The sequence below is a fragment of the Cygnus olor genome, chromosome 1 (genome assembly GCF_009769625.2).
Source record: "Cygnus olor isolate bCygOlo1 chromosome 1, bCygOlo1.pri.v2, whole genome shotgun sequence".
Classification (NCBI taxonomy): Eukaryota; Metazoa; Chordata; class Aves; order Anseriformes; family Anatidae; genus Cygnus; species Cygnus olor.
This window is the reverse complement of record NC_049169.1, coordinates 82,665,615-82,678,301: the sequence shown is the minus strand read 5'-3', so window position 1 is coordinate 82,678,301 and position 12,687 is coordinate 82,665,615. Positions and strand designations below refer to the sequence as shown.

Sequence of the window (12,687 nt, the reverse complement as noted above, 5' to 3'; positions counted from 1 at the left end):
TCCCAAGAAAATCTGAAGCCTAAGTAGACTAATTTTATTTAAGAAAACACTACATATTGATTAGGTCTGCTAATCTCTAGTTCAATCTATCTTGATTCCAGAGACCTTTAGATCAACCTTTGAATAAGCAAAACTAAATGCTTTTTGGTACCGGAGGTAGTGCAAATTATACAAATTTAGAGGGAGCAAGTTTTCAGTTTAAGCAGTTTGTCATAATTTACCTGATGTAAACTAGATATTATACTTTTTAAGGACCTACTCCCACATTTGCTATCTAATTTTTATGATGTGCTATGCAGCAATGCATCTGAAAGTCTGGTCTCTTCTCCATAATCCATCTTTATCTTTTTACTGGCCTCCATACTAATGCTTCTACTTCTTCAGTCAGCCACAGAAAATACCTTAATTCACCGTTTTCCTTCATTCATGCTGCGTAGGTTTTGTTATTGAGTGAAATTGCTGTGTAATGTGGAATACAGTATTATATAAGAAAGTGTTGTTTAAAAGTAAGTCCTTGTACTGTACAAAGTAATACTACATGGGAAATACCTAATGGTAGTGATGATGATAGGAATCAAAACACAAAGGAGAGAGAAGCAAGGAAAGCAAAAAATTAGCTCACAGGTTTGAAAGCTTCCTTAGTCTAGTATGAGCCACCCAAATGTAAAATTACATCAGAAATGATCATTGCAAACATTGCTTTTAATTAGCAACAGACACATTAATTGCGATGATATATCTGTTTATCTCTCAACAAAATAGATAAATCAGAAATTCCATTCATCTTTCTCATCTTAACTGCTCGTTTTCTTGACTGTATGAATAAGCTACCTCCTAATTTATTTTAGTTATGTTAATAAATAGCTATTAGACTACAGTGAAGCTATTTATTAGTCATAGCTGATATATTATTTAGAGATTGTAATAAGCCTAACCATTCTCATTATTATCAATCTCCGTAGACATAGATCTGCAGAGAGAAGAGAGCAGGGTAAGTCTGCAAAACCTTAGTCTGTAAATGTTAGCTCAGGTTGTAGTTGGCAGTTCTCTTAGAGATCCACAGTCCTTCAGTCAGGCCAACACTGCTACTACAAGACATAATTTACATGCAACAGATTCGCACTGTATAGGCATAGCCATGCTTGTGTTGATACTTGGCCATGTGTCCTTGGTCTAAAGCTAATAGACAATTATGATCATCCCTGTCATGGGAGTGGCTAAAGTCTGTGTGCATACCTCTTCAGAGATTAAGTAACTTTGGTCTTCAGCAGTGGTTCAAATCTGCCAGGTTCAAGCCATAATTACTACTGATAACTTGAGGCATCTGACTGCACCGAGTAGCTAAATGACTACTTCTGGATGTGGCTGCAAACTATCCATATGCTGTCACTGCCAGCAGCACAAAGAATCCTGTACTATATTCCTTTCTAGCCAAAATCAGTATGCGTTTTTAGATGCGACCTTGTATAGCTTTACACTAAACAAGAAATACTGTTTATTTCAAATCAATTACCATGCATCCTAGCATGCTGGTCTTGCATCTGCCAGTTGAGAAACCCTATTTGTCAGGGTAAGTCTGACATGGGACTCCTTCACTTCTGTTGAAGCTCTATTCTGAAATGAAAGAAGCAGAACAATGCAGCAGATTCTTTACTAAATGGCCATGAGACCTATAGGACAGTGGATTTCAACCCTTGCTCCAGTTTGCTTTACTGAAGTATGAGGCAACCTTACTTGGTTCAGTTTTTCTTCTTCCATGCCCCTTTCCACCAAAATATTTTTTAAAAAGTTCACACTTCACATTATAATTAAATACCAGCTTATATTTTCACTGAAAGTCAGGAAATGATGATTTGGGAGATGATGATGCATGCTCAGGGAATCCATCTGACAAAACTTTCACCAGTGATAGGCAAAGATTCCAGTACCTCCTCCACAATGCATTCAGAAAATTAATGGGGGTAGGAGACTAATGCTCTCCAGTTTAAGGCTTACGATAGGTATGAAACAAAATACGTTTTAGATAAAGTTGGATGAATGGAGATGTGCAATAGGAGGGAGGAAAGGTCAGGAAATGTGAAATGGAAAACCTGATTGAAGGATGCAATGTGTAGGAGGTAGATGATGAGTGGGTTTGGTGGGGGGAGAGGAAGTAAGAAATAATCTTCCAGCACTAAAATACAAGCGCACACAAAAATCAGAGGTTATCGTATATTCAGGGTCATGATATTTTTAGGAAGCTCAGTATTTAATAGAAAATGCAATTTGAGGTACAAATTCATTCTCACTCATCCTTTTGAAATCTTCATTCTCCATAGATATTGAATTCCTCTTGCAATAACTGTCAGGCTGCTATTCCTGCACAGGGAATGTGTATGAGGATTTCATCCGTTAACTGATGTATTTGAGGATATGATAAGATCAGAGTAGGAAAGGAGAGGGCGTATTCCATATACTGAATAGGAAATGCAAATAAAGATTCAGAGACTACCAGAGGTTATTCAAGGCACATTGTGCAATGCATATACGCAGAGTAAATACTGCATTATATTACAGTGAGAAGGTTCAGTGTGGCTCTTGCCATGGCAAGCAGTCCCAGGCATGATCAAAGGGATACGAAAATTAATACACATTTCTTAAAGACTTGTTGAATTTCTCAAAGCTGTAGTCTTGCTGGTAAAGTTCTTTTAGCCTAACTAGCAGAGCCTTAGAGTAAGAAATTGGGTTGTGATTCCTGCACAGCTACTACTGTGTTGCTGTGCTTCTTGTATGTCTCTTTCCTAGCTTACCATCTTTGCTTTTCCTCTTTCCTTCCTCCCCATATTTTCCACTGCACACTGTGATTAGGATAAGTATTATGATACGTATTTATATAATTTCCAGCATATTAACATCCTTGCTGAAATAATCTAATATTCATACTATGTAATTCCATGTAGTGAAGGGAAAAAAAAAATGTTTTTTTGTGCAGGTTGCAACAGAGGTGGGTTGGGGGGTTGAAATCAGAGCACTGTAACTCTTCACTGCAGTTACTTTTCCACTAGGATCAATTACATGTCTTCATAGCCTCATGTGGCTCTTTGACAACTGATGAATGTATGCTAGGCTTGCTCCAAAACACCTTATTGATCTGGAGCAAATGTGCAGAAAGATATCCAACAATTTAACATTAACAGACTGAAGTAATTCTGGTTAGTCCAAGTACTGCCATTGCTAGCCTTTTATCATGGCTGACTTTAATCTTATGAGTCCATCACACAGTTATTTGTCTACCATTTATCTATATAGATTTCATGTGATATTCTGCTCATATAAATCAGGCTTTGAAAGCCTAATTTAGTATATTTACTTTTTTTTGAGGGGAGGGGAATTGTGAACAGATGTTTGTCAATAGCACAGGTTCTTAGCCAGTGGACAGGTTATGAGCAAGACCTGCTTGGCATGGTACATGCTCAATGTTACAATAACGGGGTGTTGTTCTGCACCAGGTGTGCTTGTATGTGGTGCCACTAATATTTCCATAGGCTATTTAAGTTGACTATAGCTTGCATTTACCTGCCACTTTCCTTCATGAACGCAACTTTCCTAAAAATCAACGTTTTTCAGAAACTGAACCTGTTGTTCTTTTTTGGGAAACTCCTCAGGAAAAAGGACATAATTTTCTGTAGTAGGTTTAATCTTTGAAACAACTTCTACATATTACAGGTACCGGACTTCTGGTACTGCAGGCAGTTATATGCTAATTGCAATTGGAAAAATCTAGACAGCAGAGGAAATGCGTTCACTTTCTAACCAGGATACAAGGGAATTTGGATGAAATTCACTAGCGTAAAGCCATAAATAAGTCAGAATTCAACTTCCCTGTTTGTTTTGTTTTCTGAATTCATCTGATTCTCTGCTGCTTTTTGCTCTGCTATTTTCTTATCCTGAGTTTGCGCAAACCACTGGTGATGCATTAGTCCTGAGGTTTGAAATGATTTTTTCCCCGTTTCTACTATGAACAGATTAAATATTTATACACAGATAGTGAGGAATCAGTCCATTTCATCTTAGATCTTCCATTTTTATATGAATTTTGCACATTATGAAGCTATTTCTTTTTTGCAAAGAAAGTGTAATGGGGTATCACAAAAGTGGTTAGCATTTTATTCCTGCTTTACAAAGCATGGCAGTAAAGAGTCAGTAGTCCTTTGCTTTGTATCAGATAGAATCATGCACTGTTTATTTTGCAGTTGACTAAAATGCCCACATTTCTGTTATTCAAGGCTGACTAATTCCACATAATTCCTTCATTTTTGGAAGAGAAATTTGGGATACAAATATCTTTTAAAAGAAGCCTAATACGATGTATTAAATTCAAATATTTGGTTATTTCTTGGATTCATTCTTTCTGCAGCCCATTGACTTCCTTGTGTGATCATGGCATCTCCAAACATTGATTGTAAATTGACACCTTGTAGGAGAACTTCTAGATGGTGTATGGATACTATAGGTTATTGGCATCACCCCCAAGGGTTAGAACAAGGGTCTGACTGTTTTTTTTTTTCCGGAGTACTCTGGCACTTCCAACTCTATGCCTCAGGCTTGTCAAAGGAGCAAATTAAATTAGGGTCTCTATGCCTTAAAAGAAGCAAATCAAAGCAACTTCGAGGAACTTCCAGCTTGTGTGAGCTGTTCATGTCTGTCTTTATAGGCAGGTAGCCTGATATGCACACAGAAAAGAGCACGTGGATGTGTTTTACCATGTATCCTGCACCAGGTATGCCTTAGCCGTGCACAGAATTAGGGAAAGCTTAATCCTTCAACAGAAACTAGTAGGCTAACAGGGCTGGAGTCCTGTTTTGAGTCCTGTATTTTTTTTGAGAGAGTCATTATATGTTTCACTACCTCCTCGCCTGCAGTGTTTTCATCTCATTGTTCTCTAGGGCACCTTTGTATGAAAGAATAAGTTCAGGTACGTTGGACGAGAACACCTTTCTTTTCTGGGTGAATGAGTTGAGTTCTCAGGAATGCTTTGTCTTGATAGCTTATAATGTGAACATTATATCTTTCTATGTTCAGAATGTACTGGCTTTTCCATCAATTTTTTGAAAAAGTAAAGCCGCTTTAAAAAAGCAGCTTAAAGTTGATCTGGGTTGATTTTCAAGGCTCTAAGAAAGCTTGAAATATGACTTACTAGACTCATGTGCCCAGGTGGTGGCAGGGGGGCTGCAGGGCTTCTGTATGAGGCAAGGTTGGGGTTGCCCTGTGCTGGACACAGTTCCAACTGGCTCCAGTGGCCCCACTGCAGGGCATGGCCAAGCCTCACAGCCAAGATGGTAGCACCTAGGGGACAGTCTTGGGGAAGAGAGGTCAAACCTCACATGGCAGGGAATGGCGTGAGGAACGGCCCTTTGAAGGCTAGGATCAGGAGGAGGAGAAGGGGAAGGTGGTCTGCTCTAGGTGCTGGAGCAGAGGTTCTCTAGCAGCCTGTGGTGAAGACCATGGTAGAGTAGGTGTTTCCCTGCAGCCTGTGGAAAGGACCGTGGTGGAGCAGATAACCTCCTGCTATGGTGTAGCGTCCTCCATGGGCTGCAGTGTGGGTATTTCCAGGAGGACTTGTTGCCTGGGGAGGACCCCACACTGGAGCAAGCAGGTTTCTCCTGAAGGACTGCACCCTGTGGAGGACCCGTGCTTGTTCAAGGGAGAAGTGTGAGAAGGAAGGAGCAGCAGAGAGAAGCTGCTATGGACTGATGGCAACCCCTGGTTGTCATCTCCCTGTACTGCTCAGGGAAAAGAGGTAGAGAAATTGAGAAAGTAGTAAAATTGAGCCTGGGAAGGAGGAGTGGGGAATGTGGTTGTTTTTTTCTTAATACCTAAATCTGTTTTGGTGGGCAATACATTAAACTTTTTTCCTCAAGGTGAGTTTGTTCAGCCTATGAGTGTAATTGTAAGTGATCTAGCTCCCTGTTCTATCTCAATCCACAAGCTTCTCCACCTTATTTTCTACCACTGCCCTTTTGAGGAAGGGTATTAGTCTGGGTGGGTATCTGGCCCATCCAGCCAAGGCGAACCCACCACAAGAGAGATGTCTTGGAAACTATCTTTGATAATATAGCTCTACTTAGTTATTCTATTACTGTGCTTCAGTGCAATGGATGCTATAAAAATAGCCAAATTACCTAGTGACTCGCATATTAAACAATTGTTTTGGTGATTTTTAATTATTTTTTTTGTGTGAAAGTGCTTTTAAAGCTATAAGAACTTCAAGCCAAGACAAAGTTACAACGTTAGGAGAATGCAATCTACTACCAAAGCACACTTAAAATGAATTGCTAGATTTTTTTCTGAGAAATGCATGGATAGTTGTATATAGTTAGTATAGCTGTACCTGTTATATTCAATCTGTCCATATGATAATTCTGTTAGCTTCAGTTCAGTTACAAGAAGATTGAACGGGCACAAAGTATAGTGCAGATAAATTTAAAATGGTGCACATGGAGAAAGACAAATTCTAGCTTAGAGCTCATCATTTTATATGTGAAGCTAACTGCCTCTCAAGCAAAATTTTTGGGGCTGTGATGAAAAATTCCACAGTAACATCAGCTCCAATCTTATCATCCCCAAACCCAACTTTAATGAAATAAATTATTAGACAAGAACTAGATGCAAAGTAGAGAACATAATTATTTTTGTGTGAGTTAATGGTTTGCTAGAATATTAAATACTATGTGAGGGTTTGGTCTGACAATCTCAAAAAAACGAGCAGTAGAATCAGAGTAATTTGGACTGGAAAGGACATCTGAAGGTTACTAGTCCAGTCCCCTGCTCAAAGCAGTTCTAATTAGACATGGTTGCTCTGCATCTTGCCCAGTTGAGTCTTGACTGCCTCCAAGAATGGACATCCAACAATTTCTCTGAGCAATCTGATCTAATTGGACCTGCTTTGAGAAGGCAGGGTTGAGTAATGAAGCCCATTCTAACCCAAATTATTCTGACTTTAGAAGGTCCAGTGAAGGGTTGGAAGGATGAACAATTCCATATGAGAAATGATTGGATGGGCTGTGTCTCTTCAGCCCAGCAAAGGTCTATAATGGTGGTCTGCAAAGTTATTGACTGGAATGGAGAAGGTGAGTGGGATTGATGTTCCTGTTTGCCACCAGTGGAGAAATCAGTGGCAATCAGACTAAAAGGGAAGAAGAGATGGCTCTTCATACAGTGAGGGATAGATTTGTGGATGACCTTGGCTAAAGGAAGTCATTTATGAGGGTGTGAAGGGAGACTGGACGAATACCTGGAAGAAAAATGCTTTAGACAAACTGCAGTAAGTTCAGTGGAGGAAAAGTAGATGTGATAAGGGGCTGAGGAAATATTAGTTAACAAGAACCATCGTTCATACTTGCCTATTTTTTCTGTTCCCTAGACGTCTCCTTGTGACCAACTTGTTTATTTTTGTTTTTTAGTAAGTATTTTATTGATAGAAATAGAACAGTAAGTCAACCAATCTCTAAGCTTGCATGTTCCTCAGAAAATATTATACATATGGTATATGTATATGAAGAGTTTTGAGAAGTGTTGGGGCAGGGTGGTGCAGCATTTTTATTAGCTACAATATAGCCTCAGGTGTGCCAATATATCTATTGACTGTCTTGTGTTTTAAATGTGAGACAAACAATTTTTCCTGCTTGAGGGGGATGGGGAACTTAGCTTCTTCCTTGTACTGAAAGATTTAATTTAAAAACAAGAACAACAAAAAAGGTTTTCCATTAAGTGTCCATTGTCCGCAAAAGAAAACGGCAGCAAAAGTTCATTTGGAGTAGTAAAGAATGGTGGGAGGCACAAGGCAGGAGCTCTGTTAGCCAGTACTTCTCCTGAAGACAGTCTGTCAAAATGTGTCTGAGACTTCACAGGACTGGCCTGTGCATGGACTATTTGGCTTCTCTGGAGTGTGAAAGTGTGTTAGAGCAATTGTTCACCTAGCACCATGGTATGTTAAATGGAGCTTCTAAGATAAGATTAAACATTTGGTGATAAAATTATGAATGGTTACTGGCACATTGTAGAATAAAGCAGTATTCAAATAAGGTAACTATATATTGTCTAATTATATTCTGCAATATATCTCATGTGTTCCAGATTTGGCTTTATCAAAATGCTCCTTTTTCAAAAAAGGATAAAGAGTAAAGAGGGCATATGAGGTATGGGCTAATTGCACCAATTGTATAATATATTATTTTTTTTATTTAGGAGCACTTTTTTAATGTGTAGTATAGGTAGAGCCACTGTCCTGTATATGTAGATATGTAGGGAAGTGTTTTTTATTTATTTCAATGAAGGCAGAGTCAGACCCTGTATTTGGCAGCAAGACTTTGTATGGTAAAAAGTACTACTTAAATTTTTTTGTCTGGATTTGTTCCTGGCTGTGGTTTATTGTATTTCTCAACCTGTAATGAGATTCTACTTGATGCATTAAATCAGCTATGTTTTTTAATCTGCGTGTCTTTGTATAACATGAAATTTTGTAATAGTGTTTAAAGCTCGTGTAGCTTAAGGGTGGTGTATTAACATCAAAATGCAAATGATTAACCCCGAGTGATTTAATAATTATGTGAACATTAAAGAATACCTTAGTAATCTCAGGAAGAAAAAGGATTTATGATTACAGTACCTATTGTTAGTATACTGGTTATCATTGCTGTTGAAATCAAGAAAACATTTTTTCATAAGTTTTTAAATACACCTTTTAAGTAACTCTACAGCAAAATTCTTAGTGTAAGATAAATGAAGGGTTAAAGGAATTCTGCAGAATTTAGATTCAGTCATATCTAGACAGATTAGTCTTATTGTGTATGTTTGGATATGTTTTAAAATAGGTATATTTTGGATTTTTGAGAACACACTAATTCTGTTCTTCATATGTCAGGCACAAGCTACTTTTTGGGCTGTGTCTCCCTCCAGAGGCACTTCTAAAAGTGTGCCCACTTCTTGATTTTGAAGCAGAACGAAAACAGGAGAATTATGCCTATTTTACAGTATGATGTAATAATTTATCTAGCATAATATTGACTTAAAATGCTGATGGCTACTGAAATGCTTTCTGCTGGAAGGAAAAAAAATTGAAGTTTGAGAAAAGACGGACTGCAACTAAAGGAATAGAAGAATGTATTCTTTGTGATAAGGGTACAGTAAAATAAAAATATCCGACTTTCTATTTTCTGTGGAGCAGTATGCTTTTACAAAACAAATAGTATATAGTACCCCTTATGCAGACAGGAATACCTTCTTTTGTTTCCTTGGTGACACTGGTCCCAACCACAGCAAAGACAGGTCATGGATCTGTGAGCTGCAGGTGAGCCACTGGTGGGGACCCCAGGGTCCATGAGGCGCAGCTGGCCTGGGCACTGGAAGTTGCCCAGTAGCTTGCTCTCAGGCTGAGGACTGTGATTCCACTCATCACAGTTACTGTCATGTTGCCTTGCTGGGACAGCAGAGTTATTCTTGGATGTCAAGAAAATTGTGGAATTTGCAGATGGCAAAATTGAAATTTAGCCTTGTTATTAAAATGAAGAGCATAGAAGGGATGAAGATTGTCCTTTTGTGCAAGTCCCTTCCAATTAAGTGCTACAGTAGTTCTTTCTGTCTTCCAGACAAGTATCTCTATCTCTACTGAATGCAAACATAATGTACTACTTTTTTAGAGTTCCTTATTCTACCGAAGAAGAGTATAAATCCAAGGTCCTGACTAATCTGAAGGAGTAGGGAAAGGAAAGGAGAACAAGAAGAGAATAGGGAATATACACCAATATACAGCCTGAAGATGTATAACCAATCCTGATTTCATCCCTAGGGATTTTAAAGCACCTGTAAAGAATGCTTTCTCTAAGTCCTCTTATTTCTTGCTTTTGGATGTCTGATTAAATGGCCATACTCTGAGCACTCCTACTCTTCACAGAGAATGCATTTTGCTTGTTCTTTAACTCTCAAAAACTGCGAGGCTTGCCTATATTTTCCTTGTGTCTTAAAGAGCCAGCTCTGTCTCTGTATGGTTTCTTTTTGCTGTTTTTGTGATAAGTAATTATCTAAAATAGTTAAGTCAATATGGTGACTTCAAGTACTCCAGATCTTTGGGGGGAGGGGGGGCACAACAAAATGCACTATTTTGACTTCAGCATCAATCTTTCTTTCACCTAGTGTGATCAGTTGGCCTACAAATTCCCTACAACCATTTTTTTCTTCTTTCTGTGTTTAGTTTAGAGTTTAGCTGGAGAAAGATTCTGGAAATTCCTCTTTTAATTTGGGGCAACTTTAGACTCAAGTGTGAGATGAATTTCATTTAAGAGCCGCAAAGTATGTGAGAGCATACATGGCCTGAGGGTGAGATACTTACCCTGAACGAGAGACCTGAGTGCCTTATGTGGCACAGACTCTCTATGTGGCACCCTGTGTAATTTGGGTAATCTGAGTCTCTACTTAATTTTTAAGTAGTCAGACTAGCAAGAGAGTGTTAAAGGACATTCAATGATTCTGAAAGACCTATTTCTTCTGTGAAATGGGTGTATAAAAGGCTACAATGACCTACGTGGAAGGAAAAAGGCAATCTGCTCAACAAAAGGCAAGTCTTAATCTCCAATGCCCACCTCTGTGCCAGAGCAAAGGCACTGCATAGCAAGAGATTGCGAAGAAAGGACTGGAATTGTCAGTCTTGTTAAATAGCCTAGAGAGCTCTTGCAGGTACGTGGCATGGTTTCAGAGAGGGAAGGAAGAAGACACTTGATGGGAGGATATGTCAAAGTGTTTTAGACACAAAAACAACAACAAATTTGGGATCAAATATATTTCCACTTGCAGGTCACATGATAGCTATCTGCTACTGAAGATCTATCCTGTCTACTGTTACTGTACTTCAATTATAAGTTGCAAATAGGTGTCAATTTTATATTTATGTATATATTCACTTTCTAAAATGGCCACCTCATGAAATGAGATTTTTGAACACATACATTTGTTTCCTTTAGTAAATGGTCAGAAGAATCAGTTTTTGAATCATATAATTTCAGTTGAAAACTGTAACAGCTTGGAGCAGCATGCTCTTATGCATACACTGCCTAAGCATAGAAGAGCTCAACAGTTGCATTGTGGGTATGTCTTGTTAAGTATTTGTTGTCACAGTTGGTGTCAGTAAACAGACATTTAAAAGCACGTCTGTCTTATTCTAAATATTCTTTTAGCTCCTGGCTTGGTGACCTTCCTTTTGTCTTGTTTTCCCAGTTTCTTGCTCTCCTCCCTAGAGCAGTGTGCCACTGCAGCAAACAGCTAATCACGGCTGTCACTCTAAGAACTTTTTGGAATCATGAAGTTTTGATGTCTCAGCAAGTCAGACAGTACTTTCAATTTAGTGCATGGCAGATTGCTTTTTAGAAAGGACTGGAAGACTTTGTAATGGAATATGGAGCCTTTCAGCTGTTTAAATCTATTTCAGGTTTATAGTGACAGGAAACTCTATAACCAGCTCTATTGTGAATAAGTACAGATATTTGGAGGAAGTTTTCTTTGTCTCTTCTTCCTCCAGTACTCAGAAGTTCAAACGTGTGTCACTAAGTGCAGTTCTTACAGCATTAGCTGACATCTAATTTCAAATTTAACTAATGAAGATATTCTTTCTACCTTTTAAGTTCAGGTCTCAATTCCTAAACATCTGCAAATTGAGTTGTATCAGCTCTGAGTTAATTTTGATCTAGAGTACAGATGATATCCCCCTTCATAACTGAAGGGGTTGAAGTCATGGTAAGGCATCAGGATGCAAGTGAAAAATCGGATACTTGTGTTAGTGTAGGTGCTTGCAAGGGCCTAAGTAGAACTGCCACTGCCTAACACTACTCTGAGCACTGTCAGGGTCACAGCATTAATGTTGAGTACTCTGCTCCATCCAATTTCTTGTATGATTTTATAGATGTTTGACATGATACAAGATACTATTAAAATAAAAGCCAAACTGGATGTTTTGAGGAAGTGTTTCAATTCTGGCACTTTGATCTTCAGCATTTCCTCAAATTTTGAGGAACTTTTGATCTGCTCTATTGAGTAATAAACCACAGTTTTACTTCCTCGATTTTAACCAAGAAGGTTATGAATATGTCTTTCAGATTGGCCTCCAACAAGTTTAGTGCTCTGTGTCTTTAGATTACACATGATGTGCTTAAACTTAGCTTATGGAGAAAAACAAATAGAAACAAGGAATGATGCAACTTTGTTTCCCCATAAGGTCTTGCTGGACATGCTAACATGCTTAACTATGCTTTTTCCCAACAGGGCATAGTCAGGTCTAGGAGAGAATTGAGTTCTGGGTTGAGCTACCAGGTTCACTTTTTCAGAAGTGCTTTGCTGACCATGAGATTGTCTTGAGTTACTTCCCAGCCCTAAACAAAGGTCACTTTGGAGGTCTTTATGAAGCTGATTACACTTCTGCTTTATGTACTACTGCCTTTGTATTTATTTATGCAAGCAAGAATGAGGAGTCATAGTATGAGCTCTGTTGTTAGTGTCAAGATATAGAATGCATTCAGGAATGTATTCAGTTTTGTTGGATCTTTCTTCCATTCTCACAAATAGGGTTCTTTGTTTTTGTTTTTTTTTCAGTAAATGTATTTATTTACTTAATAGATCCACACATCTCTGCAGAAGTCATTGGGGTTGTATAAAGTCAAGAAT

At 38.4% G+C, this 12,687-nt stretch overlaps 1 long non-coding RNA gene across 1 annotated transcript in view; it reads right to left on the bottom strand.

Moving 5' to 3' along the window:
- The window catches only part of LOC121074406, a 30,723-nt gene extending 28,879 nt beyond the window's left edge, over positions 1-1,844 (bottom strand). Inside the window, exon 1 of the long non-coding RNA XR_005822310.1 lies at positions 1,514-1,844. This is a non-coding gene — a long non-coding RNA (uncharacterized LOC121074406). The remainder of the gene's footprint in view (positions 1-1,513) is intronic.
- Positions 1,845-12,687: the final 10,843 nt, after the last annotated feature.